Source organism: Cupressus sempervirens, chromosome 1, assembly GCF_028749045.1.
Source record: "Cupressus sempervirens isolate cs-2001-9-10 chromosome 1, ASM2874904v1, whole genome shotgun sequence".
NCBI lineage: Eukaryota > Viridiplantae > Streptophyta > Pinopsida > Cupressales > Cupressaceae > Cupressus > Cupressus sempervirens.
The window spans coordinates 329,808,413-329,834,035 of record NC_143118.1 but is presented as its reverse complement, the minus strand read 5'-3'; positions in this window follow the sequence as shown (position 1 = coordinate 329,834,035).

Sequence of the window (25,623 nt, the reverse complement as noted above, 5' to 3'; positions counted from 1 at the left end):
TCGATCCAGAACTTGAGTTATCCTTTGTCTCGAACTCTCTAGAGGAGCCTATGGTAGCTCATCCTCCTCTATCCCAAGAATCTTACTCAAGCCTGGTGAATAGGGTAACCCCTAAGACTGTGAACAGAATCATTGAGAGACTCTCAACCACTTCACTGAGACACCTAGCCAGACTGGAGGCCTTATTTGATAATTGCAAGTATGTTGATGAAGCTCCCTAGTCTATGGTCAGAAATAGAAAGAAGAAGAACAGTCATGACCCTTCTCCTACTTCTCTGGCTACTACAAGGAGTAGAGTAAAAGATGATCTTGGCCTTATCTCCAATCAATCGAGAAGGAAAAGCAAGAACCAACAAAAGAGGAAACAAGAATAAATTTAATGGATGGAATGTAGCGTACCATCTAGGAATCTTGCTCATCAGTCAAAGCATGAAGATTCTATCTTGGAACATTCGTGGAATCAATGGTAGCCACAAACAAGAGATTGTAAGGAATATGATCAGGGACCAAAGGCCTGATTTTTTTTAGTTCAGGAAACTAAAATGAGGAAGGAAAGTTTGGGGAACATTAAATTTAGCAACATCATGAGTAGTTTTGTTTTTGACTTAGAGGGTGCATTGGGGGGCCTGCTGATTTTATACAATAACAAGCATTTTAAATTTGATCTAGAATATAATGAAGGTAACATTCTCTTTTGTAGAGTCTATCATTTGCATTTTCAATGAAAGCTAGTTTTTGCTGAATTTATATGCTCCTAACAATAAAAGAGAAAAAAAGAATTATTGGTCTAAAGTAGGAGAGTTGGTGCAGTGCAGTAAATTAAGGAAGGGCATAATAATGGGAGATTTCAATACTTCACTTGTGGATGAGGAGAAGATGGGTGGACTGGCACCAGATTGGGAGAGTAAATAGGACCTCTCCAATTTTATTAATGGTTTGGCTTTTTTGGATTTGGATCTCTCGGGAGATGTTTTCACCTGGTCTAACAAAAGATTAGGTCAGGGGCGTATTCAGGTCAGATTGGACAGAGCCTTAATATCTCCTAATTGGTTGCAATCTTTCTCTTGTAAGCTATCTATGCTTCCTAGGGTTGGCTTTGATCACTCTCCTATTTCCCTTTTGGTTTTTCCTATTGAACCAAGAAGGAAATTCCCTTTTAGGTTTGAAAAAATGTGGACTTCCCACCCAGAGCTTCTAGAAAAAGTGAAACTCTAGTGGGGGATTGATGTGGAAGGAATTTCTATGTTTAGAGTTACTAGGAAATTGAGCAATGTGAATAGGATGATTAAAGTTTGGAACGAGATAGACTTTGGTCATATCTTTCATGATAAGGAGGATCTATCAGCTAAACTAACCTCAATTCAAGAAAATATTCAGCAAGAAGGCTACAATGAGATAAATAGGGAGGTTGGGCTAACTATTCTTTCAGACTTGCATAATATCATCAATAAGGAGGAAAATTTATAGAGACAAAGATCAAGGATAAATTGGCTCAAGGATGGAGATTAGAACACAAAGTTTTTTCACCTCTCCACTCTTAAGCATAGAGCTAATAACAAAATCTCTAGAATCAAGAGGGGGTAGGTTTTGCTGACCAAATATAATGATATCTCTACAGAGGTGGTGTCTTTCTTCTCTTCTCTTCTATCATGGGACCCCTTGTTATCAAGGATGGATCAGGAGGACATTATTTCTTGTATCCCTTAGATAGTCCAACCCCACCACAACAATATGCTTTGGGCTATTCTTAATGCACTAGAAGTTAAAGAAGCTCTTTTTTCCTTGCCTACTAATAAATCTCCAAGTTCTGATGGGTTTCCTACCTTCTTTTTTCAAATGTATTGGCAGGTGGTTGTGGATGATGTGGTGAAGGTTGTTCAGGAGTTCTTTGGAGCGAGAAGTATTCTCAAGGAGATTAATTACACTTTCTTGGTCTTCATTCCTAAATCTCTGGGGGATAACTCTTTGGACAAGTTCAGACCTATTAGTTTATGCAACTCTTTTTATAAGATCATCTCGAAGGTGCTTACTTCTAGAATGCTCAAAATCCTCCCTCTGATTATTTCTCAACAAAAAATTGGCTTTGTACCTGGAAGATAGATTTTAGATTCAATTATGATGGTTCATGAAGTTATTCATTCTTTGGAAGCTAGTAAATGTGAAGGTATGTTGCTAAAACTGGATCTCTCTAAAGCATATGATCAGGTTGATTGCTCTTTTCTTGGGTTAGTCCTTCAGGCCTTTGGATTTGATCAAAAAGTCTGCAAGATTGTCTCTCAACTTGTTTCTACCTCTTCTCTTGTAGTTTTGGTCAATGGAGCTCCCTCAGACTTCTTTAAACCTTCTACAAGTCTTAGATAGGGAAACCCCCTCTCACCTATTCTTTTCATTATTTTGGTTGAATGTATTGGTAGGCTTATTGAGCACAAAAAGAAAGGTGGAAGTCTCAAGGGGATCAATCCTTCATCAAAATGTGAGCCTTTCTCCCACCAGCAATTTGTGGATGATACAATAATGGGGGGGAGGCCTCTGTTAAGGAGGCTAAGGCTATGAAGGAGATCCTTGATATTTACACTAGAGGGTCTAGTCAGCTAATCAATTGGGAAAAGAGCTTGATTTTCTTTGTTAATACCCCTGAAGTCAAATAGAGAAAAATTGGTAGGATCCTTGGCTGTGGAGTGGAAAAGCTTCCTTCTACCTAACTTGGGCTCTCTTTGGGATCTTCTCCCCTAAACTCCTTCTAGAATGGGATTTTGGATAGATTCAGTAGAAATTTGGTTGGGTGGAAAGGTGATTCACTCAACCAGGTAGGAAAATTTTAGTTGGTCAAATCTACTCTACAGAACTTGCCTATGTATGCTTTGAGCTTGTATGGAATTCCTAGTAGATTTGCAGAGAAGGTGGAAAAAATTTAGAGAGACTTTCTATGGACTGGCCTTGAAGGGAGAAAAAGGTATCCTCTAGTTGCTTGGGAGAATGTGTGTCTTCCAAAGAGGTATGGCGGTCTTGGCATAAGAAAGTTAACCCACCTCAATAAGGCTCTTCTGGCCAAGAAAATATGGCGTATCTTCAACAGAACTAGTGAATGGAGGGAAATCCTGGTTAATAAATATATTAGAAGGCCTTCTCTTCCTTTTATTTTAAACAATGAGGATATTCCAAAAGGGTCAATTATTTGGAATGTTATCCTGAAGGCTAGGAACTTGGCAAGGGCCAAGGTTTCTTGGAAACTGGGTAATTGAGAGGATATTCAATTTTGGTCTGATAGTTGGCTATTTCAAGGTCCCCTTATTAGCAATCTTTCCTATGAAGTTTGGGTGAATGAATGTACGCAAAAAATTGGGTTTAAAGTTAGCAATTATAGTATTGGCTAGGGATGGAGAGATCTTTCCCTCATATCTGAAGATCTGAAATCGATTATGATAATTTAAAACTCTATGGTTCTCAATAATAAGAGAGATGAAATGATTTGGGGGGATAATCCCAATGGTAGTTATTATGTTGCTTTAGGCTATAACTCTCTTTGGCGTATGAGGGAGAAACCCCCTTTGGTGAATGCCTAGCTTCCTGGTCTCATTCCCAAGATCAACATCTTTTATTGGCTGGCCCTTCAAAACAAAATCCTCACTCAAGATAATCTTAAAAAGAGAGGACATGTTATGCCTAATAGATGTGCTCTTTGTAAAAACTAGCTGGAGTCAAGAAACCATCTTTTCATTCATTGTGTTTACTCTAGGGAGGTTTGGGAGTTCCTAACCTAGGATTTTGAGATTTGCTGGTGCATGTTGGATAATCTTCTGGATTTTTTCAGTCAATGGAAAAGTCTTTTTAAATCTTCTATTTTATAGGAATTAAGCAGTTGGATTTTGCCTCACTTTTGTTGGAGTATCAAAAAGGAAAGGAACAACAAAATTTTTAGGGATAGAGAGGAGTTGGCTCTTGTTCTTAGGAGGAAGATTTATAAAAATGTTAAGGAAAACTATCAAGTCAAGAAGGGGGAGATTTTGAAGTTGGTGGTAGTAAGATAGAAGAGGAAAAAGACAAGAAGCTAAAAAGATAGGAAGCCAGATGGCTTCTTCCTCCAGAGGGATGGTACAAAGTCAACTTCGATGGTGCCTCAAAAGGAAATCCAGGTCCCTTGGGAAGTGGTGGAATAATAAGAAATATTTTTTGTGAAGGAGTCACAACTTTTTCTCTTCCATTAGGAATCCAAACTAATCATTTCATGAAAGCTAGAGTAGTGCGCCATGTGGTTAAACTGGCTTTTGAAGTAAGAATAACTAAGCTTTGTTTAGAAGGGGATTCCAATAACATAATTAATTGTATTAATGGAAAATCTCATCCTTCTTGGTTGATTGCCAATCTAATTGAAGAGACACGTGACACCCTTGCTAAATTTGAGACTATCCACATCACACATGCATTCGAAGAAGCAAATCCAGTTGTGGATTGGTTTGCCAATAAAGGTGTGGGATCTAACAAGTTGATTACATGGCAATCGAGAATAGATATTCTAGTGGAAGCCAAGACCCTTATCGACCTAGAAAAAATCTAGGGGTGTACGATGGAGATCTAATGGTAATAATGAATATTAAAGGAATATGGGATATGAGTACAAGTCATAAAGGCCTTTTTGGTTTATGCAAGTATTTGAGGCTATCTTTTTCTTTTCAACACATTTTGTGGGTCAAAATCATCATTTACTACTTGTGTTTTAGTAAGGTGAATTATCTTGGCACGTATCAGAGAAACAGTGCCAAAATTTTGTCTGTGAAGGAGCTGCAAAGCCTGGAATTTATGAGAATTGTAGGAGCTAATACTGAAGAGATGGTGGGAGAACACTGTAGAAAGGAGCCGGTGGGGGATCTAGAGAAATGGAGGAATAGGGGAAAAGTTTGGAAAAAGTTGAAAAAGGGAGGGGTTGCAAGTTACATTTCCAAACTTCATGGTTTTGATCCTAAGTTCACCAACAGTATGGTGAATCCATGGGAAGACGGCAAGGTGAAAGTGAATGGTGTCTCTTTTTTAAATCACTGAGGAGGTTGTTGCTATGGTCACCAAGATTCCTATGGAGGGTTTCAAGTTTTACAGGGATAAAAAACTCTCTACCAATGCTGTGAACGATTTTGTGAAGAGCACTAAAGAAATGAATGAACTGATTAAAAGTGAGACATTTTATGTGACAAATTCCATCAAGAAGTTCTAGAGGTATGTGTTGCATGCTAGCATTAAATATATTATTCTAGACCCTAGGTTTGATTGAGTAAGAACCCACCATTTCATTCTTCTTAATCATTTCCACTATGATAGGAAAATTTATTTCCCTTACTACTTACTTAACTTCATGAGTAAGGCTATCACTGGCTTTAAGAAGAAACCCATTGTGAACCCTGCTCTGCACAAGGGATTGTTGTTGCTAATCCACGAGTAGTTCAAAGCTTAGACGATTAGCCACAATCCTTCACTAGATGTGAAAGAGGACAATGGTAGCTCCAGCTACTCTTCTAAATCTGATGAAATTTAGAGCATAAGCTCAGAGGAGGAGGGGAATGTTTCTTCTGGAAAGAAAATTAAGGGTCATGTTAAGAAGTAGTCCTCTGTTTTAACCCCTAGAAGAAAGAGCCCAAGGGACCACGACCAAACCTCTGGTAAAATGATATGGATTATAATGAGGATGAGGAGAAAATGGCTTCTGATGATGAAGACAAGGAGATGGAAGAGGAGATTAAAGAGGACCATGTTGGGGGGAAATGGAAGAGGTATGATGCAGATAATGAGAGAGTTTCAAATTAGGGACCGGATGTTATGATTATCCTCCTCTCCCTTGTTCATCCCCATACTCAATCTCACTCTGAGGAGAAGGAAAAGGATGATACTAGTGCTAAAGAGGGGGAAGTGCTTGTCAAAAATAGGAGAAAAGCTTGTGGGATTTTCAATGTTAGGACTATGACATTGGGAATTTATAGAGAAGCTATGAATCCTCAAATTCTGGTGGAAAATTAGGAAGAGCCTTGACTTGAAGAGCTCATAGACCCAGCTATTGTGGCCATCTCTGATAATGCAAGGGAGACAAGTATGAACCTTTTGAACAATGCTCATAACAACATGATTGATAATTTCAAATCAATCAAGTGGCTATACCATGAGCTGGAAGAGGTCAGAGAGAAGGTTTGTTAGCTGGAGGGAAACAACAACAAGAATGAAAATGAGAACCAGGAGGATCAAAGCGATTTGAGCTAGTCTGGTTGAGAGGAGAATTAAGAATCTTGAAAACTACAATCATAATTTGGCTAATCAGATGATCTCTCTCCACAATTCGATCAATGACAATATTCTCTCTTTAACCGATGAGTTCAAAGATAGAGGCTTGCTGGTAGGTGAGGATGAAAAGGAAATAGAAAGAGCTAGTTCTGATGATGATATGGCCACTGATATCACCTTTACCAGTTTGGACCGGGAAACGAAGAAAGTCCAAGAGCAGAAGGCCAAGGAGCACTAGAAGATTTATGAGGCTGCCTAAACCATGCAAGATTTTGAGAAGAAGAATGAAGAGTATCCCTCTTGTTCTATCTTTTTGTGTTTTTGTTGTTTCTCTTTTGAATTTTTGTTCTAGCTTTTGCTTAGTTTTGTTAAAGACAATTTGATCTGGCCTTTTTGTTGGCCTCTGTTGTTGGCTGGGCCTTGTGATTATTATCAGCCATTAGACTTATTTTTTCTAGTTGGGCTTCTTTGCTTATTATTAGCCTTGGTTTGTAGCTACTTTTGGGTTTCAGGGTCCCTATAAAACCTATTTATCTTATCAAAAACAATAGGAGAGAATATCTCATCAAAATCAATGCTTTTCTTCTGTGCAAATTCTTTTACAACTAACTTGACTTTAAATCTTTTCTTACCTCCTCCTCTTTCAACCTATAAACCCACTTATTTTGTAAAGACCTTTTACCTGTAAGAAATTTGCATAAATCCCAAGTCTTATTTTTTAGCAAAGAGTCCATTTCATCTTTTATTGTAGGCTCCCACTAAATCTTAGGATCCACTTGCATAGCTTCATCATAACATTCAAGTTCACTAGCATCAATAAGTAAAATAAAATACAACAAAGGAGAAAATCTTTCTGGAGGTCTAATTAGCCTTGCTGACCATCTAACATTCATTGGTGTGTGTGGTATTTGTTGTTGCGATTGTTGCACATCATGAGGAATTTCTAGAATATCATCTTTTGGAGTATCATCCAGCACTACATAATCATCTTATTTCATCTCATGTTGTTGCAATAGATCTTTGTACAACACTTTCTTATTGAATATGACATCCCTACTTCTTACAATTTTACGATTTTCAAAATCCCAAAGCCTATAACCAAATTCATTAATACTATATCCAAAAAATACACATTTCTTTGACTTAGCTTCTAGCTTGGTTCCATTTTCAGAATCTATATGAGCAAATGCTTCACAACCAAAGGTTTGGAGAAAAGAATAAGTCACCTTCTTACCAGTCCATGCTTCCTCTAGAATACCACAACCCAAAGGAGTAGAGGGACCTTTATTAATCAAATATACAATAGTATTGATAGCCTCTACCCACATGTGTAAGGGCAACCCAGCATCCAACCTCATGCTCCTTGCACACTCCATTATAGTCTTTTTCATGCATTCAGCCACTCCATTTTCCTATGGAGTCCTTGGAATAGTTTTTTGTCTACAGATACCATTAGTGGAGCAATAATCTTCAAATCCATGACTGTAATACTCACCACCATTATAAGATCTAAGACATTTCAATTTCTTACTAGTCTCATTTTCAACCAAGCATTTCCATTTCTTAAAAGTTTGAAATACATTTTCTGTCTAACGAAATAAACCCATACTTTTCTAATTGCATCATCAATAAATGTAACATAATAATGAGAGCCATTGAGGGAAGATACCTGAGTTGGTCCCCATACATCTGTATGCAGAAGCTCTAATTTCTCCCTTTTATTTTCCTTCCCAGTAATCACAAAACTCACTCTCTTTTGTTTTCCATACACACAACTTTCATAGAAATCCATATTAACACATTTCAGACCTGATAAAATTTTCTTTGAATGAATTAATTTCATACCTTTCTCACTCATGTGCCCAAGCCTATTATGCCACAATGCTATAGCAGAATCTACAACAACTATTTGTTCTCCCTGCTCAACTGCAACAATTGTTCCTGAACATTCATGTTTCTCTAAAACAATTAAAGTAGAAGGAACAATATGACCTGTACAAAGATATAAGGTGCCTACTTTGACACCTTTTGCTACTACAAGGGAACCTTTTAAAACCTTCCAATTTTTATCGTTAAAAGTAACTACACAATCCTCACCATCGAGTTGCCCTGCTAAAATTAAATTCCTACTCAACCTTGGAACATGTCTTACCTCATGTAGTAGCCAATGATTCCCATTCTACAACTTAATCTTAACTTTTCCCTTTCCAACAATCTGACAGGATTCATTATCCCCCAAAAAAACAAGCCCAAAATCCCCTTGGACATAATCAATGAAATAACCTCTATGAGGTGTAGCATGAAATGAAGTACCAAAATCTAAAACCCATGAATCATCAACACTTTCTAAAGATAGAACCAAAGCATCCTCTTCAGATTTGTTACTTACCACATTTGCCTCCTTGTCTCCATCTTTCTTTTCTCATTTTTTTTTCATTTGAGTCCAGTAGTCTTTCTTCTTATGCCTTGTTTTACCATAGTACCAACAATCATTTGGTCCTCTCAATTGAGACCTCCTCCCCTTTGACTTTCCTCTTGATTTCCCATGATTTTTGGAATTACTTCCTCTCTCATTCATTCTGCCTTTGCTTTGTGTGTTAAAAGCACTTCTTGATGTAGATCCACCTAAGGATTTCCTATGAGTTTCCTCACTCATAATAACACCGATCACATCATCATATTTTATACTATTAGATGTAGAAACAAATTACTTACAACCATTACCAAGCTATTCCAGCTTCTAGGCAAAGAACACAAAATCAAGAGAGCCCTAATTTCTTCACCAAAATTAATACCCACAAAAGATAACTAACTAGTAATAGTATTAAACTCATTTAAACGATCTGCAATAGATCCACCTTCTACCAATTTCATATTAAATAAACGCTACATGAGAAATACCTTATTTGAAGCGAAGGGCTTTTCATAAGATTTTGCTAGGGTTTCCATCAACTCTTCTATCATCTTTACTTTTGTAATATTAAATGCCACTAATGGTGCTAGACATAATTAAATGCTTCCAAGTTCCTTTCTATCTGAAAGATCCCATTCGTCATTTGACATAGATCCTTGATTCTTGGATTTTCCTTCCAACGGCTTCCATAATCCTTCTGATAAAGATAGTCTTCCATTTGCATCTTTCATAACTGAAATTTCTACCCATTAAACTTGTCAACTCTTAGCTTACCCTCCTCTGCCATCGCTCCCACTCAACCGTGAGACTCCCACTCAATCATGAGACTTTCTTACAGAGGATGACTAAAAAAAACCTCGCTCTAATACCACTTGTTAGTCCATTAAACCACAAATAGAAATAAAAATTACATGAAAATATAAACAATATCAAAAAATAATAGATCACATAGAAAAGAACACAAGACACTAAGATTTAATGTTGTTCACCCAAACCCTGGGCTACATCCACCAAACAATAAGTCCAATATTATTATGATTTGATGATTACAACTTGATTACAATTTGCAATCCCTTACAGCTTAATACTGACACAAGAACCAATTTTCACATCACACCTTATGAAACAATCCCTAACCCTAATCCCTTTTATACATTTTTTTTTTCACTTTAGGTTTAAAACATGTCAGCCATAAATTGGCAAATATAAGCTCAATAGTCAATTGGCGAATAGTAGCCCAAAATTTTGTGCCATTGGCAAATAGTAGCCCAAAAATTTTTCTGAAGTATGTACAGTACTTATAGGTGATCAGTCACCACAAACTAATAGGGAAAACTACCTAGATGAAAAAAAATGGATCAACCACTATTTCACTTTTGCAACTCAACCAAATGATCTATAGATATCTTATTCTCATTCCTTCCAATATATAACACATATAAGTCCACACAAAAATATGCCACACTTTGCACTAATTCATGAATATAGGTATATGGCTCCTCTTATACACATATCCATTGTGTGCACACACACACACACACACACACACACACACACACGTGCACTTTCCCAACACTTTCACAAATATATGTACATTTTACACTTGCACTTTAACAATATATCATTTACTTATACCATCCTTATATACTTGAAAATATCTCCAAGGTCAACTTAGAAGAAACTTAACATGTAATTTGAATTTGGTAGGAACTAAACATTCTCATGGTGGAAAACAATGAATGACTAAAACAACCCTTAACGGAGACCAAATGAGTTGTCATACATGTATTTCATCTTACATTCATTGAGCTAATTAATTAAAGTGCAATTTTTCAAGGTTGGCCAGACTTGGAGCAAGAACACCACATAAATTTAAAACCATGTATCTAAAACTCAAAATCTCATGCCAATTAAACTGAAGCTAAGAACAATAATATCTTAGCTCAAATCCCACATCATTGGAAACTATTATGTGGATAAATGCAGAGAATATATTTCACACTAGAAACATTGTCAATCACTTTCATACTCAAACAAACAAAGATTACTCAATAATATACCAAAACCACACTAATAGATTTGCAATATGAAAGATATGCGGGGGGGAATTCTAAACAACCACTTCATTGGAAAAAATCACTAATGATAGTAATGAAAACATTTATTGACTCAACTAATAACTAATTCTTCTCAAACCTGCAATAGAGAGGATCATGTGTCCCATCCCTTTGTTCTCCAACATGTAACTCTAGATTGTACCAGGAGAACATAACTAGGTATTGATGATTATCATCTAGAAAACCAACCCAATTAGTTCACATTTTTAGTGGAATAATTATGGATACTAAAATTTTGTATACCTCACATATAGCATAATATTCTTTTTGAAGCATGTTTTTCAAACTCGTGTAGTTCATTCGTAAACTTTCAAACAAGTCTCACAACTTACATAATATTAGTTTTAGTTGTGGTGAGGTGCATGAGACTCTTGACTGGACTTTTATACAATTTAGCATCATCTTGTATCTCATATCTTTCTTAGTTAATTTCTCACCAATTTCTAGGGGAGTTACAATTGTGCATGTTATATTTTGAATTTTTCCGATAGATCTACAATATAGTTGGATTAAAAATTCAATACCTTTTCATTATAATTGTAGTTCTACACTTATAATAAAATGGATGAGACCAAAGTGATATCATATTTCTACCTAAAACTATTATTTTAGCATTATGTTATTTAACTTGTATTACTAATATATCAGCAACACAAGTACAAATAATGAGAATTCCATTATTTACATGTTTGACATACGATGTTCACTCTTAGTGGCTTCTATTGACATTCTTCCTTAAGAAATAACTATTAATCTTTGCATATTATGTTTAGGGAGATTCCTAAACAATTTGTAAACCAAAAAGTTTGCCTCTATAGTTTCATAGTATACATGATTTATTCCACATAGAATTCCTCACCTGTATAACTATTATTAAAGATTGGCATGGATCTTTTTAGTGTCGAATCTTTGCCAATTGGAGATTCTATCTCTTCTAGTAATCATTATTTGGTGAATAAAACATACATAGACCGAGATATTACATAATTTAGGTCCAAAGCCCAAGCCAATCATCCATTAGTTTACATGTAATTGGAATCTCGGTCCAATCATCAATGTAATTTACATTTGGGACATAATTATTTTAAAAAAATTGCTAGCCTTTACCTAATGTTTTCTTAGTGGACAATGTTATTTCTCTATTAGCATAACAAAATGTTTTCCCTAGGGCCAAACATCGCCTACCATTTTACTAACGTGTGTCTCTAACTACCCCCGTTTAGCCAACTATTTTATATTTTGGGCTTATATAGGACATATCATTTTGCCTACTTTTTAGATAACCACTTGTGATTCCTGTCTAATTTTCCAACATAGTTTGGTATAAGTACATTCATATAACACTTTTGTTTTACACGAATTTCTCTTTTTCGATCTAGCATTTTATATTGTTGCCAAAGTTTCACAATGCTGAGTGCATTGTCCAATTGTGACTCATGATTTTCCTTAAAGGTAAGTGATTTTTAATTTAATTTTTAAGTGATTCATTTTTACTAGGCAGTAGATACCCTTTATACATGTGAATGTGTCATCTCACTATATCAAGCAGTGACTAGCAAACATGTGTCACAAATCTGGATGAATCTAGAAAAAAGCATAACATTCCCCAAATCGACCCAAAATTCATCTTGGACCATCAATCTTTCTTTTAATCACTAGTCAGACATAAGAAAGAGTCCTAATTCATGAGTGACGAGTGGTATAGTATGATTATAGTTCTCATCAATGATCACATTGAATGGATTTCGGACACGTGTCCTGATTTTGGGAGGAATTAGACTTAATATTATAACATTTAAAATTAGGCCCGAAATAGAGCCAAGGTCATTGATCTTTCTTGCATCGATGGTCTAGATCAATTCCTTTCACCATAGCAATGATAACATCCAAAGTGACAACAACCAAGTTGGAAACAAAAAAGGACACATTATTAATTGAATCTTAATAGATTGGTAGACTACAAGTACACTATGCAGTTTACACTTGGCATATGGATCATGGCCCTCTTGTGACTTGGTAAATTTTCCAACAAATTAAATAATCTTTCCGTAGAAAACATATTAGCCAACTATATCAATATTTTGTGTATATGAAACAACTCATTCACCTCTTACATTACAAAAATGTTTACGGTCTACCAAAAAAATTGCCTACATTTATTTACATAAGAGAAAAAAATGAATTCACCATAATTATTATTATATTTTGATATGAAAAGGAAAATGTCACTAATAGAAATAATATTTTCCCCTTCCTCAAACAAAAAAATCACCATCGATTAGAAATATTTCCTACACAATAATTGTTGAATTCGCCAACATTTTACATATATTTCTCGAGAGAGGTTTCTTAAAGTTATCCTCGAAGATTAGTTTTAAATCTGTTAGATTTTGATTTTCTTGTACCATTATTTCTAGCATAATCTTAATCATATCAAGTGTTAAAATTGGAGTGATTATTTCTAAATAATCTACTCTATGTGTTTGTGCAAATCACTTGGTAACTAATCTTGCATTGCATAAATTTGTAGAACTATCAACATAACATGTCATTGTATATTTGTCCATTTGAGATAAATTACTTATTTATCTTTTGTAAGGTGCATAGATTCCTTTATGCTATTTTTATTGATCATTGACCTTTCATTCATAGAATCATTCTAAACTTTTTCTTTTACTACTTCTTCATATATAGAGGGTCAACATAAAATTGGTTTAAAAAAGAAAAATTAAGAGTTGGGTTCATATTGGTACTCCCTTAATAATATTTATGCCTTTACTAAAGATCTTGGACTTGATGCTAGATTTGAATAATTACACATATTTGTGCTATTTGGTGAAATTGGTAAAGTTGAGCTTGGAGAACATGAGCTTCCATTAGATCATAAACTTTGACTTGAGCTTGTGAGGAGAAGACAAGAATTATCATCTTTTATGTCCATTATAGTGGTGTTTTTGAGGTGCATATTTTTTCCAACTACTATACTACCTCTTCATTAAAAGTCATGTCTTGACTTACAATCCATTGTTGCATGTCAAGATTATTAAATTTTTCACATTTACTTCTTGTATAATATATCCTACATAGATATAAACCTAATATTCAATATTACTTGTGTCTTCCACCTTTGAACTATAATATTATCACACATGAACTTGAGTTTTCTAAGAAAATCTACTAGAATGTAAACCTAAAAATCTATTTACATTAACCTTCATGGTAGTCATGTCAAGATATACTATAAAGGAGCTTGACAATTTGATATTAAATGGATTATTGTAGATCAAAACTCTAGTTAGATATATATAATGAGAAATATTAAAGACAACATTATCAAGCATGCAAACAACCTTTATGACTTCGTTTTGATTGAGAGCGTCTTGAGTATCATTAAATATCATGATAACATAAGATGTCACGTAAAATGTTAACAAATAGATTTAAAAATGAAATTTAGTCTAATTTTAAAAATTATTTTTATTTTCTTGAGATTAAAGAAATTCATTAATCCTTTATATATATACTTCAAAATAGAATAATAATAAAATAAAATAAACATGAAATTGTATACCAAATCTAGAAAATATAATAATTATTCTTATATATTATATTAAAACATCTGATCACAAGAAACACAAGATTGAATGAAAATTAGTGTGGTATACTGATTCCAACGTTACAATAGTTTTAAAATATTTTTAAACAATACTCGGGTGAAATCTATCTACAAATTCTTAACAAAATTAGGAAGAGAATGCTTGGTATAAAAAAGACTTTAGAAAGTATCTTGGCGCAAATGTAACTCAAGTTTCAGAAAGAATTTATAGAGGAGGATCGGCATGTGGGAGTTGTTTGCAGGTGAAATAATTATGCATCCCAAGTAGTTATATTTCTCATGGTTTTCCAGTTTTAAAGTTAATTTTCAAATTGTTATACTTTTTGTTTTTTATCTTATTACTAATGGTATCATAAACAGGTGAAATGTATTAATCAGACTCATTGTGCAAACAACAGTATCAATTTGGTGGTGGTGGGTTCTGGTTATGGAGGAGAAAATGATTTCCTTATAAATTGGAATGCTTATAAACATTTCTTTGCTAACAAACTCAATTTCCAACTGCCAGGAAGTATTGACATTGCCTACAAAAGGTTGAGGGATTCTTGACATTTCAATTAATTTTTTTATGTTTATACAAAAATTAATAGAATGAATGAACGAGATCCTTATATTTAAATATCATCTCAAACAGTTGATAGAAATGTTATAAGACATCTCTATATTAAGAAGTGGGAAATAAGAAATATGTCTCCTTAATATCTTTCCTACCAGGGTTTGAACATGTTTAGTTTATCTCAACAAAACATTGTACATATGACAAAGGCAATATAAAATGCTTCTCCTGCTCCCTCACATTGATTTCCAAAATATAATGTTTTCATAATTGATTTTAGATTCTCTTAAACAAAAGATTTTATATATATATATATATATCACAAGGCAATATACATAATGCTTCTCCTGCTCCCGCATATTGATATTCAAAATATAATGTTTCCCTGTTGATCAAAAGAAATATTTTTTTCTTCCTGAAGCTATTCTAATTTTTATATGCTGAAAATGAGATGTTTTATTGTGGACAATCAGAGTGCCTTGCCAATATCCTCATGAGAACATAACCATTTGGGTGGAAAATAGCAGCCCTTCTTTTATGCAGCTTGTATTTTGGTATGTGGGAGGCAACAAAGATATAGTTGCAGTACAACTTAGAGAGGTATATACTCCCAACTTTATTAAAACTATTTTCTCATTATATATCTATACAAGGATATTTAATGTGTGACTTTCTAATTTCTATTGAAACTATTTAATATGTGACTTAGTAATTCCTATTGTAACTATTCAATGTGTGGCTTTGTAATTCCTATTGCAGGAGAGGGAGTTAAATTGGAGAGCTATGAAACTTAGAAATGGATCTCCTGTATGGTGGATAAACTTTTGGGATACATATGGGCGTTCATTAAAGGATAACATTGTTGTTCGTTTTAATGCAACTGAAAGTTCCAATTGTGGATGGAATTATGTTTCAACTGTCATGCCACTTTCTGATGCAGATGCTTGGCAAGCTGGAGCTAAATATGATACTGGATTTCAGCTTAGTTAGATTTAAAACCAAGAGTTTATCATTTTGGAACAATTTTTGGTTGCTGGTAATTAGAGGGCGGTTTCCACTCTGGTAGAATGTCCAAAGAATTTGGATTTGTTGGACCAATAACTAAATACGTCATACAATGGCTATATTTATCCAAGAAAAATTCTTGGTATATATTGTAAGATTTTACAGTACTGGCTAAATCGTTCACACTGAAAGATAAATTCTATTAAATATTTATAATAATTTCAAATGTTTGTCATAAATAGATTGTATATAGAATTATGCATTGAATTCTAATGCAGAGATTACTCTTTAGTTTCTAGATTTTCCTATTTACTACTTAGTACTAGATCTCGCTGTAAGTTTATTATGGCTCATATGAACTTCCGTAGGAGTCCTGGTAACCTTGGCACTTTAAGAAAAACAAATTTATCACCATCATTAGAACTCGAACAAGATGACGTTTTTGGGATCAACTGAATTGAAGATACAGATAAATGACTTTCGTTCTTGAGTGTCGCATTCAATAATGTTAATTTATTATGTTTAAGCTTACTGCCTTGATGCTTTGTATTGACTGATGGCTGATTTGTTGTCTGCTTATCACACACATAGAGTATCATGTAAGCCTCCTGAAAAAACTTGTTCACTCACTTTATAGGCCAGCAATAACAAATTGCTTCTGTATAGATTATTTGTTTTTGTATGCAAAACATAGGCACTTCAAAGGATTGTGGTAATCTTCTATGTTACAGAGTTCCATATTACGCTGCACAAAAGAATGCAGCTTCATTTATAAGAAAAATTTGTTGGGTGTGTGAAGCCCAAAAAACAGCCTTTGTTTTCTCCCTATTATATGACTATTCATATTGTCATTTGTAAGCTCTTGAGGAGCTGAATGGTTATCATATTTACACTATAGCTTTGAAGCTTCCAAAGCTATTGTGATGTATATTTGAAAACAGATATTGTAATGAAGGATTCCAGGCAATTTCTCAACCATTACAAAAAGGACTTTCTTGTTATATAAAGTGGATGTAGGTAATTGTCCAATCACTATAAATTTGGTATTCTTCTTTTGTTCTATTTTCATTTTTTTAAATCATTGCACACTTTTTTCTTCTGCTCTTTTACTAATATTTACAATTAGTACCAGAGTTAGGCCGTATAGCTGATTAAGAATTTGGTGAAGAATGCCTAGATTTATAAAGGAGGCATCAATGGATAAATTTAATGATGCATGAAGATTGGAAAAATATAGAAAAGAAGAAAAGGGCAACAATATTCCTTATGTTTTCAATAATGCTCTCTTCAATGTCACAATTGAGAAGACAACAAAGATCTATGGGATAAACTTGGAGCCATGTATGCAATGACATGAGGTAACAAAGTATTTATCACGAAGAAATTGTATAAATAAAAAATGGAGGAGAGATCATGACAAATCACCTCAGTTAAGTACTCTTTTCAACCAAGCAAATTTGTGGGAAACCGCAGAAAATTTGGGAGACAAGGAAGAAAATACTTCCTATGACAAAGATGATATTATTTTGATATTATTAACAAGCGATACACTTTAGATTATTTTGATATTCATATACAGAATATTTGACATCAAGAAGTTCAATTTGAAAGAGTTTTTCTAGATAACAATAAATCATGAAATTATTGGTAAAGGAAACATTGTTTTGCCATTGAAAGGAAGATATAAATGATTGTTAAAAGATGTTAATGTCATGTTCTCAAATTAAAAAGAAATCTGATTTCTATGAGTTATCTCTATACACAAGGGTTCAACACTTTCTTCTTTGGAGGTCAGGTTGGACAGTAACAAGAGGCTCCATGGTTATTGTCAAGGACAACAAAATTAGTATAATTTAGAAAATATTAGTGAAGTGGGGTTTTTTATGGCAGGCATCAAAAGCGTAGACACATGAGCAAGAAGGACATGTTATGAAAAAAGGGAACAACTATGGAGCCTTAAATTAGTTGATTCAGAGCTTTGCCAACATTATCTTTATGGAAAACAAAACTGGGTTGGCTTCCTGAAGACCTATCATGAGAAGAAGAACACACCTTTGGAGCTAGTTCATTTGGATGTCTTTGGACTTGTTGTCATTGGAGGAGTTAATTGCTTTGCCACTTTTCTAGATGATTATACACGGAGAATATGGATTTACATGGTCTAAAAGAAATTTGAATTTTTTTTTCTATATTCAAATCTATTGTTGACAATCAAATTGGTCACAAACTCAACTATTTGCAAATAGAAAATGAAGGACAATTTTTCTCTTTGGAATTTGATAATTTTAGCGCATGGATAATGGTATTTGTAGAACTAGAATTATCTCCTTTACTCATGAGAGAATAGGACAGCTGGGAGGTTAAGTTGGAAAATTCTTGAGAGAGCTTAGTGTATACTCTCTTTTCAGATTGGATAAAAAAAAATTGGACTGAAGTATGTAATACAAGAATGTATTTAATCAATCAGAGTCCTTCATTTTACTTGGATTTTAATATTTGAAAAAAGTAATGGTGGGGGAAACAATCTCTTATGCACATTTGTGAGTCTTTGGACTACAAGCTTTGCTCATGCTCCTAAAGAAAAAAGGACCAAATTAGACCAAAACCACATTTTTATTCTCGAGGAGAACCCTTGATCGGAGGGGAAAACCATGGTGGGGATGGTAGCTACTAGATATTACATACTCATATAGAAATTCCCTCATTAAAGGATTTGACCCTTTTAGGAGTCAATTACAATGCATTATAATTGTCTTTGTTAAAGGACCTTGAACCTATGCTAAGAGGTTAACAATCCTATTAAGAGTTTATGAGAACAAAAGGCTCATTTCCCGAGCACACTGCTCAAAGGATGAAGGTTAAACCACCTTCTCTTTTTAATAACAAACCCAATAAGCTTAAACTATCTAAACAATAATGCTCTTGCATTTACATTTCATTTGAATTCCACTAGGAATGAATGATTCCACTTGTACCTCTTCTCAAAGTATATGACAATCTTTCATCTCTACTTTGATGTCCAAGCATCAAGGCTCGCAATCAATTCCAAACATTCCATACATTACAAATGAATGAAATAACTTTCCCTTATACTCATTACAAACAAGCAATTAGGTTGGCATATTAGGATTTCCTTGTTACACTTTTTTGCCTAAATTGACACTAAACTGTGAGTTTTCAAGAAAATTTTCACATTCAGATACAAATTGTCATTTAATGGTAAGGAATTTGAAGATGAATTAAATTAGAGTCTTTTAGGATTTTCTTTGTAGATTCTAAATATGTATTTTTTTTAAAAAAAATTGAATTGATTTGATTGAATTAATTTTTTGTGGCAAAAAAAATTGCTATGTTATCAAAAACTTGATTTTTAAAAAGTGACATTATTTTTGACATACAACTTTTTTTTCTACAATAGATATCAATACCATTCTTTTGAATTTAGTTTGTTAACATCTACGCCAAAACTATAGAGGTGATCTGATGTCTTTATCCTTAGTATTTCATATTTTATTAGAGCTTAAAGTTGATCTAACACTAATTTGGACATACATGACTTTTGACACATGTAACTTATTATATATTTATCCAATTTTAAAATTTCTTTTTTTGATTGAAAAAGGACTCGAATACGAAGATCGTAGTTATTTTTCAAAATTATTGTCTTAGTTACTATTTTTCCATGAGCATTCAATATATAGGTTTAGTTTTTATAATGACCCTCTATTCAATTAATGTAAAAAATTCTATACTTAAAAAAATCAAAATGTATCAAATCCATATTTATTAGAAAGCTCATTCTGAGTACTTGTGTCATACAAAATGACATTTTTTAAGTGCTTCATCTGAACCTAGCAATTGAGCCTAGAAGCCATGAAAACAACTGAAAATATTATAGACTTTGTAAAAGCCATCTAGTTTACTAGTTTTGATAGAAACTAACTTTCTATTGAAAAAAATTGAATATTTTAGATAGAAACTATTTTTTAGTTAGTTTCTATTGAAACTAACTAGGCAGAGTTTTCATGTAAAAGAAGTTTCGATAGAAACTAAATAGTTTCCATAGAAACTATATAGTTTTAATAGAAACTAAATAGTTTTTATAGAAACTATTTAGTTTCTATCCAAACTATTTAGGATGGATTTTTTTTGTATAGTTAGTTTCGATTGAAACTTTTATAGTTTCTATCGAAACTAGATGATTACTTTCTATCAAAAGTTTTTGGGCAAAAATCTACCTTTCACGATTTTGGAGGAATTTCTTCCTCCAAAAAAGTGTAACCCACTATTGTGGATTCACTCTCATATTACACAAAATCATGCTCACATATTAAAGATTGTCAGTCATTGTTTGTATTGTACTAATCAATAATCTATAACATATAGAATATGAGTTTGTTTACAACCACAGAACATGTGTTGACATCAATGAAATTTTTTATCATCAATACAACATGTATGTCATCTCAAAAATCTCCTTGAGTGTCAACCACCTCTTCCATTACTCCCAATCTTAACAATATTCCCCTTTAGTATCAAGATGGTAACATATGGTGAAAAACCATCAATCCAAAAAGTTCTCTAAGTACAACTTTTTGATTATCCTCAACATATAGAGCTTCCTAGCTTCCATTAGCATACCTTCCCAGATCAAGGTTTTAACATGAATCTCTCCCCCTTTGAAATCAATAGAAAATAATGTCATTATAATGTTAAATAAATAAAATAACGATCACTCTTCATGTGATACCAATCTCTTCAATCTAATATATTTCCTTAAGAAAGATATGCAATACCTCTACTCAAAACAATTTCTTGTGTCAAGCCAATTCATAACCAAAAAAGAAAATCAAGTGCTAACAAACACGGCTAACCAAAACTAATCCGAAGATCTCTTAGACTTATCTCTTCTTAATGCAACTACTCCCCCTTAGGAGTAGTACCAAGCATCACATCTAGGTGTATGAATGTGCTTTAATCTGTATTGAACAAATGCATACTGACATCAATTACTCTTCACGAGGTAGGACCATCACCCCAAGCATACTCTAACATACTCAATGGTGTACTTAAGCAAATAGAATGTCCAAAGAATTTGGATTTGTTAGACTAGTAACTAAATACATCATACAATGGCTATATTTATCCAAGAAAAATTATTGGTATATATTGTAAGATTTTACAATACTGGCTAAATCTTTCACACTGAAAGATAAATTCTATTAAATATTTATAATAATTTCAAATGTTTTTCATAACTAGATTGGATATAGAATAATAGGTTATTATATTTTTACTGACTATTAAGATTACTCTTTAGTTTCTAGATTTTCCTATTTACTATTTAGTAGTAGATCTCACTGTAAGTTTATTATAGCTCATATGAACTGCTTAGTACTAGATCTCACTGTAAGTTTAAATTATGGCTCATATGAACTTCCGTGGGAGTCTTGGTAACCTTGGCACTTCAAGAAAAACAAATTTATCACCATTATTAGAACTCGAACAAGATGACGTTTTTGGGATCAACTGAATTGAAGATATAGATAAATGATTTCCCTTCTTAAGTGTGGCATTCAATGATGTTAATTTATCATGTTTAAGCTTACTGCCTTGATGCTTTGTATTGACTGATGACTGATTTGTTGTCTGTTTATCACACACAAAGGAAATTTATATCCTATTATAAATTTGCAAGTATAAAATATCAATTTACCGACTACCAAAAAGATATCAAGAAATTCGGAGGTTAAATAGCGAGTTTCCTACCGACTCGGAGAAAGATGATAACAAAAGTCAGTTGTTCTTTGCTACAAAGAGTAAATCAGTTGATAACAGATTGCTTGAGTACATGGTTCATAGCAAAGTATAGACTAGTTGATTTTGTATGCAAAACATGGGCACTTCAAAGGATTATGGTAATCTTCTATGTTACAAAGTTAGTTGTTTTTGTATGCAAAACATAGGCAGTTTAAAGGATTATGGTAATCTTCTATGTTAGAGAGTTCCATATTACGCTGTACAAAAGAATGCAGCTTCATTTATAAGAAAAAATTGTTGTTGAAAGTCATCTGCAGTACAACAGTGAATTGTCATGGTTTCTTTTGGGGAGGTCATTAGTTCAAACCTTGCATTGTCAATAGAAAAAATTGTTGGATGTGTGAAGTCCAACAAACAGCCTAATTTGTTTTCTCCCTATTATATGACTATTTATATTGTCATTTCTAAGCTCTTTAGGAACTGAATGGTTATCATATTTACACTATAGTTTTGGATCTTTCAAAGCTATTGTGATGTATATTTAAAAACAGATATTGTAATAAAGGATTCCCCGCAATTGCTCAACCATTACAAAAAGGCCTTTCTTGTTATATAAAGTGGATGTAGGCAATTGTCCAATCGCTGTAAATTTGGTATTCATTCTTTTGTTCTATTTTCATTTTGTTTATCATTGTACACTTTTATTCTTTTGCTCTTTGTAATACAATTGGTATCAAAGTTAGGCCATATAGCTGATTGAGATTTTGAAGTTGTCTAGTTATTATCTCTTTATTAACTAGTTGAGATGGAATTATGAGAAATAATTGAGACCCTATATTTGACATGGCAATATAGGAAGGAGTTGTAGTAAAGGCATAAATAATAGTAATAGGAGATCCAAATCTGCTAGAAGAATGTGATTGTTAGTTGTGTAGCAAACCACCTTATATTAAAAAGGGTTATAGAAATCACAAAAAGGTACAAGAAAATTTGGGGGGCAATGAAGAAAATACTTCCTATGAATAAGATGATAGTATTTTAATATGATCAACAAGTGATCCACTTTAGATTCAATTTTGAGATAAAACTATTTGACACCAAGAAGGTCAATTTGAAAGAGTTTTTCTAAATGACAATAAAGCTTGTGAAATTATTGGTAAAGGAAAAAAATTTTGCCATTGAAAGGAAGATATAAATGATTGTTAAAAGATGTTCATGTCATGTTCTCAAATTAAAAAGAAATATGATTTCTATAAGTTATCTCTACATACAATGGTTTAATACTTTCTTCTTTGTGGGCCCTTGGAAAGTAACAAGAGGCTCCACGGCAGCGATAAAATCAATATATTTTAGAACATATTGGTGAAGTGGGAGTTTTTATGACAGTAGCAAATTGGACCTCAGAGCTATGGCATCAAAAGCTTAGACACATGAGCAAGAAGGGCATGCTATGAAAAAAGGGAACAACTATTGAGCCTTGAATTAGTTGATTTAGAACTTTTCCAACATCGCAATCAAATACAACTTATAAAACTAATCACCAGCTAACAAGATAGAAATGCACAATAACAAGAAATAATGCCATATCACTATGATTTTTATTCTCGAGGAAAACCCTTGATCTCAAATAGGAAAACCTTGGTGGGGATGGTACCTACTAGATATTAAATACTAATATAGAAATTCCCTCTTAAAGGATTCAACCTATTAGGAGTCAATTATAATGCATTTAGTATTTAATTGTCTTTGTCAAAGGACCTCACCATGTGCTAAGCGGTTCACAACCCTATTAGGAGTTGATGAGAACAAAAGGCTCATTGGCTGTGCACACCGCTCAAAGGATGAAAGGTTAAACCACCTTCTCTTCTAAATAAAAAATCCAAAGGAATGATAGATTCCACTCATACCTCTTCTCAAAGTTTATGACAATCTTTCATATCTACTTTGATATTCAAGCATCAAGGTTTGCAATCATAATCATTCCAACCATTCCATAAATTACAAATGAACAAAATAACTTTCCTTTATACTAGTTACAAACAAGCAATCAGGTTGGCCTTTTAGTCCTCACTTCCCCAATACACAAATAAATAAATAGAACCACACCAAGGCATGCAAGCCTTCTTAAGAAATTATACAATCGTTATAAATATTACTCCATATGTTATGATATATAATTAACTCTTTCTAGTAAATATCAATATGCTGCACCATCCATTTGACTATATCAATATAATGCATCGCATGCTACACATCAGTGACCATTCTATCATTAACTAATTAATCTATAAATTCTAATATATGTGCACAATAGAGTCTTCTACCATATTCTATACTCGCAAACATTAAGTCCATCTCACCATCAAGTAACATCCAAAATACTGCAACTACCTTTGCATAATTCTCTACTAAATCAATTGTAACTCATCCAAACCATCACATAAGATATGGTGATAATAAACATAATGTATACACTCATCGTATAACACAAAATTATGCTTTCATATTGAGGACTATCAGTTATTGTATGTATTGTATTGATCAATAACCTACAACATATAGAATATGAGTTGGTCTGCAACAATAGAACATATGTTAACATCAATGAAAAAAATTATCAACACAACATGTATGTTGTCTCAAAAACCTTGACAATATCTCCAAGTGCCAACCATCTCTTCCATTACTTAAAATCTTAACAATCTTCCCCTTTGGTATTGATGGTAACATATAGTCAAAAACCATCAATTCAAAAAAATCTCTAAGTACAACTTTTTGAATATCCTCAACATACAGAGCTTCCTAGCTTCCATTAACAAACCTTCCCAGAGGAAGATTTTTACCATGAATCTCTCCCCCTTTGACATCAATGGAAAAGAGTGCCATTATAATGTCAAATAAATAAAATAATGATCACTCCCCATGTTATAACAATATCTTCAATCTAATATATTTCCTTAGGAAAGATATGCAGTACCTCTAATCACAATAATTGCTTGTGTCAAGCCAATCTATAACCAAAAAGGAAAATAAAGTACCAACAAACATTGCTAACCAAAACTAATCAAAAAAGCTCTCAAACTTATCTCTTCTTATTGCGAGGTTACTCCCCCTTAGGAGTAGTACCAAGCATCAAATACAAGTTTATGAATGTGTTTTGACCTATACTAGATTGATATATGGGTAAGTGCACAAAGTTGTGGTGCCAAAAGGGGGGTATAAGTGGACACCTTTTTCCTGAAATCAGCAAATTCTGGACTTCAACAAGAATTTGAAGATAGTTACGCTCAAAATTTTAAGATATGACAAAAACAAAAGTCGTAGTCCTTTGAATCTAGTTTCTAAACTACTAATTTTTTTTCAAAATGGTTTAGTTTTAGGTCCTCAAAAAAGGGGGCCACAGAAAGTGGTACTGTTTATTCCAAAAAAACATAACATAGTACAAAGTGTGGCCCCCCTAAAATTTTAACTTTTTTTTTTGAAATTCTTTAATCGCTCCGGTCAAAAGTTACCTAACACTATGTAGTTTATCCCAGATTTTTCGGGTAATTTTATAATGTGTATTTTTTTTTTAATGAATTTTTAAATTAGACCCATCCCAAAAACGTGAAATATCTGTGTGCTCCCCCTAGAAATGATTGAAAACTAATCTAAAATCAAAACTTCTTTTTTTCAAAGTGTGTAGAATGGAGTCTAGTTTCTAAAAAACTAAGTTGTTACAAAATTCGATGAATGAGCTAAAATCTACAGCCCAATTAGTACATGGTGGTTTTTGACAAAAAATGAACATACATTTAAAAGAAATTATAGATGAAAGACTTAAAATAGTTCAAATTAAAAATAAATTATATGGTTAGATAGCTAACACAAAGACCTATAATGTTATGTAACCTGA